The sequence below is a fragment of the Nelumbo nucifera genome, chromosome 2, assembly GCF_055504915.1.
Source record: "Nelumbo nucifera cultivar China Antique chromosome 2, China Antique-T2T, whole genome shotgun sequence".
Lineage (NCBI taxonomy): Eukaryota > Viridiplantae > Streptophyta > Magnoliopsida > Proteales > Nelumbonaceae > Nelumbo > Nelumbo nucifera.
This window is the reverse complement of record NC_142650.1, coordinates 79,638,515-79,643,369: the sequence shown is the minus strand read 5'-3', so window position 1 is coordinate 79,643,369 and position 4,855 is coordinate 79,638,515. Positions and strand designations below refer to the sequence as shown.

The following is a 4,855-nucleotide window of genomic DNA, read 5'->3' as shown; positions in this document are numbered from 1 at the left end:
AGTGAATTCGGCTGGGCCTTGTATTAAAGGCTGGGCCGAACCCATGTGGCTGGTGTGTAGATCAATGCTTGGGTCCCACGCCATACAAAGTAGCCCAACTAGGCAGCAGATTGGAATGTAATTACACACTGAACACTTAATGGGCCAAAAAGCCCATTTCGAGGTGGGCTGATATGATCACCCATCCATGGGGCGAATTTGAGATTGAAGTTAGTAAAAGGATTGGGCCTTTAGCCTTATCCACTCTTAGAGACCAAATTCAAGTTAGATTTGAATCTGGTAACCTCCTGATAAGATCAGGAGTAAGCTAACTCTATCTGCAAAAAGGATTAAGATTATCCCCTATCCAAATACTGATTTGGATTGGGATAACTCCTGATTTAGGAGGTTTCTTAATCAAGAAGAAAGGAGGAGAAAAACAACAGATTTTGAACCAAGGAAAATCGCAAGAAAGGTTCCTGCGAATAGAGATCAGATTTCATACTCTCCAGAAAAAGAGAAAAGCAGTTCAGCCTTTTCGTTTTAGGAGATCTCCTCCTGCCGCCGCCATCTACCATTGCAAGATTAGATCTTTGCAGAAAAGAAAGTCAAGAAATCTGTTCTTGACATCTGTCTTGCAGGAAAGACTGAAAAGGATTCAGTGTTTATTACTTCCAGAGGATTCTTGTGAAGGATCCAGTGTGTAGGACGCACCCTGCTGGTTCTGTTCCATCCACAGCTGTGTCATCTTCAGCAGGAACGGATCTTGGTGCATTCTTTGGGCGTGAACACCAACTTTGGGAGATACTGCTTCTCTGGATCAGGTATATTCCTCCCATTTATTTTTGGGTATAGATCTGGTTTGATTTTGGTTCAAGTAGGATCCTTGAATATTGTATTCTAAATTTAGGGAATATGATTCCCAGTTGGGAGAAGGTAGGAAATTTTTTTTGAAATTCACCCACCTATTCCGCAACCTTTATGGCATCCATTAGATGGATCCTACCATTCTTTCAGAAAGGTCTTGAAACAGTTCATGACCGCACAAATGTCCAAGGGTCAACAAGTTCACGACCATTGTCTTCGGATGATGGGATACATCAACGAACTGAAGGCTCTTGGATCCGGGCTGGACCTTGCAACCCAGATAGATGCTATCCTTAATTCTTTGCCTCCTTCCTTTAATCCGTTCATCATGAACTATAACATGAACAAGCTGAATGTCAGCTTGCAAGAGCTCAACAATATGTTGCAAAGAGTTGAAGAACTGATTAGAAAGGATGAGCTTGTAGCCATGCTTGTTGAACCTGGCAAGATAGGCAAGAGAAAGAGGAAGGCAAAGAAGCCTCAGAAGAAAGCCACTAAGGGCAAGAAGCAGAAGAAAGACAAAGCATCGGATGCCTGTCACTTCAGCAATATGTTTCAATTAATCGTTGCATATTCAATTATTGATTACCCTTGCTTTTATTTTCTTTTTCTATTTTTAATTTTCAGTAGTTCTTATTGTTGGATCTGAATTTCGGTTGTCCAAATAATTAAGGAAGGCCGTAGTTCTAATACTTATTTTGTTATATCCTTGTGGGAACGATATTTTTATACTACTTGATAACTAGTGCACTTGGTAGGATTATAATTATAGCTATCAAGTTTTTGGCGCCATTGTCGGGGATTTAATCCCAAAATAATATTAGAACTTGTTAACCTTGGTTAATTTGGATTTTTATTTCTGTTTTTATTTTTTATTTGTTCGAACTCTTGTTGTGTTCAGATTTACTAGTGCATGACACGCACTAGAAGAGAAGGACTAGCAGAATTTGATCCTGAAATAGAGAGAACTCTTCGCCTATTGCAAGGAGCCAACAATGGTAAAACAAGAGAGGAGGTTGAAGAAGGCGAACCAGCAAGAGAAGAGATGGCAGAAGCAAATCGCACCCTTTTGGACTATGCTTGTCCAACAATTGATGGGGCTACTTCCAGCATTTGCATGTCCACAATTCAATCCAATAATTTCGAAATCAAGCCTGCATATATCCAAATGATTTAGATGAGTATTCAATTTAGTGGGTTACCAAGTGATGATCCTAATGCACATATTGTTAATTTCCTAGAAATATGCGATACATTTAAACATAATGGAGTTAGCGATGATGCTATTAGGCTTAGACTATTTCCATTTTCATTGCATGATAGAGTTAAAGATTGGCTTAACTCACTCCCTGCAGGAAGCATCACCACTTGGAATGACTTAACCCAAAAATTCTTGGCTAAGTATTTTCCACCCTCTAAAACAACAAAATTAATTAATGATATCACTACTTTTGCTTAATTAGAGAGGGAATCTTTGTATGAAGCATGGGAACGATTTAAAGAGATGCTTAGGAAGTGTCCTCACCATGGGATACCAATTTGGCGTCAAATCCAAAATTTTTATAATGGTATTACCCCCTCTAATCATTCCATTATTGATGCAGCTGCAGGTGGCACAATCATGAGGAAAACGCCAGAGGAAGCTTATGACCTAGTGGAAGAAATGGTATCGAATAGCTACCAATGGAGTAATGATCGAACTGATCGAAGGGGAGTACACCATATCGATTCTTTTGCAGATTTATCTGCTCAACTTGCTAGTATGAATAAATACATCATCTAGCAATCCATGTGAACATGAAAAAAGATTCTTAAGTCAAGAAGCATTAATTAAGAACATAGAAGTCCAAGTGGGGCAGATTGTGAATATGTTGTTAGAAAGAAAAGAGGGATGATTGCCTAGCAACACAAAGAAAAATCCAAGGGAGCAAGTGAATGCCATTGCTTTAAGAAGTGGGAAAATAATTGGCGAGACCCAAAATGATGACCAAAAAGCTGAAGTGGTCGATCCACAGAAGGAGGCCGAAGGGAGTACACCTAAACTGAATTTAGATGCTATTAAACTTCCTCTACCCTACCCTAGAAGAGTTTTGAAAGCTAATTTGGATAAACAATTTGAGAAATTTTTTGAAGTGTTTAAAAAGATACATATTAACATCCCTCTTCTTGATGTATTGTCACAGATGCCAAAATATGCCAAATTCATGAAGGAGGTGACGTCAAACAAAAGGAAATGGGAAGACTATGAGATGGTGAAGTTAAATGAAGAGTGCTCAGCCATTCTTCAAAATAAATTGCCCCCAAAGCTTAAGGATCCAGGGAGTTTTTCTATACCTTGCACCATAGGGAATACCGAATTTGAAAAAGCTTTATGTGATTTGGGTGCTAGTATAAATTTAATGCCCTACTCTATTTTTGAAAAACTCGGATTGCATGAACTAATATCTACAACTAACCCTGATACCCTTAAACTGGACACTTAATGAGACTCGTGTTAGTTTAGAATGTTCACAGCCAGTGGGTCGGTCTGGGGAGACCTATCCTGACAAGGCTGACACTGTGGTGCCACCAAGTCGGTTGGGGTGGCCTGTCTCAGCTACCAGGGTGAGACCCTAGGCACATACAGTGTAGGATTAATTGAATCTTTGAACTGGACCAGATTTCCAGTATTGCCCTGGACCATGGAGATTGATGGGAAAAACTGGAAAGTTACACCCGACCCCTAGACTCGATTATGATACTACACTAGGTGTCGGATTGGGCTGTCTTTGATGTACCAATCAGTGAGATCCTTAGCGGGGGTCAAAACCTGGGTATGTTGGGACAGTCCGAGAATTCATCTGAGTGGGTGATCATAGTGACAGGATCAGCCCCTTTGTTGGACAAAGGTAATGATCGGGGATGCACTCTCACTGATGGAAACCAAGACTGCCGGCAGCCGATTTCAACCGTTGAGATTTGTTTTGCAAAATATATTTTATATAAGATATAAAAATATATATGTATGGTTTCTAAATTGTTTGCAAGAAGGTTTTAATTCCCGGGATCCATATAAGTGGAGAGTGCAACACTGTTCTTTGCAGCCGAGGGAGAGGTCCTCTCTTGTCGGGCAGTGTATGATCATTATGGGCTGAGAGGTTAAGTGTAAGACCATTGAGGTTAATACCTGATGGGCTAATCTTGCATCTGCCCACAGTCCCTGGGTGTTACAAGGTGGCTTGGCCCAAGGACCTCTTAGGGTAAGTGTTGGGCCCGTAGAGCCCATTTGATGGGTTTCAGGGGGTGCACTGTCTTTAACAGTGTATTCGGCCAGGCCTTGTAACAAAGGCTGGGCCGAACCCATGTGGCTGATGTGTAGATCAATGCTTGGGTCCCACGCCATACAAGGAAGCCCAACTGGGCAGCAGTTAAGAGGGTTAAGTGAGCACATAAGCTTAATGGGCCTAAAGCCCATTTCGAACTGGGCTGCTTATTTAGTTAATAAATGGGCGAAATCTGAAGTGGATCAGCTAATAGGATTGGGATTAGACCCTATCCACTTAGAGAGTCCAAGATCTAAATAAGATTTAGATTTGGAAACCTCCTAATCAGATTAGGAGATGGCTGATCTGATCTCTAGATAATATAAGGATTATCCCTTATCACTTAAAGGGACTTCTAATCCAAATATGATTTGGATTAGCAACTCCTAATCTGATTAGGAGCTGATCCCTTTAAGACTATAAAAGAAGAAGGGGGCGGCAGCCTTTAGAGACACAATACACACAGATCATCAGGTTTCTTTGGTGCTGAAATCTAGAGGAGAGAATTTTGCTCCCTGCAAATACTCTCTTGCCGCCTCCCTGTTCTTGCCGCCCTGCTTTCCAGTTCGATCTCCACTTGTGGGAGAAGTCAAGATTGGATCTTGACATCAGTCCTTTGAGAAAGGATTGAAAGGAAGCTGTGCTCACGTGCCATCTTGCTGATTCTTGCGAAGGATAGAGTTCTTGGAGAAGAACACTGCTGATTC

General features: G+C 41.0%; 1 non-coding gene across 1 annotated transcript; it reads right to left on the bottom strand.

Moving 5' to 3' along the window:
• Nucleotides 1–2,272: 2,272 nt before the first annotated feature.
• LOC148802360 (small nucleolar RNA R71) lies at nt 2,273–2,379 on the bottom strand. Its single transcript, XR_016083251.1, has one exon. It is a non-coding gene; the product is annotated as a small nucleolar RNA R71 (small nucleolar RNA).
• Between the last annotated feature and the right edge of the window lie 2,476 nt (nt 2,380–4,855).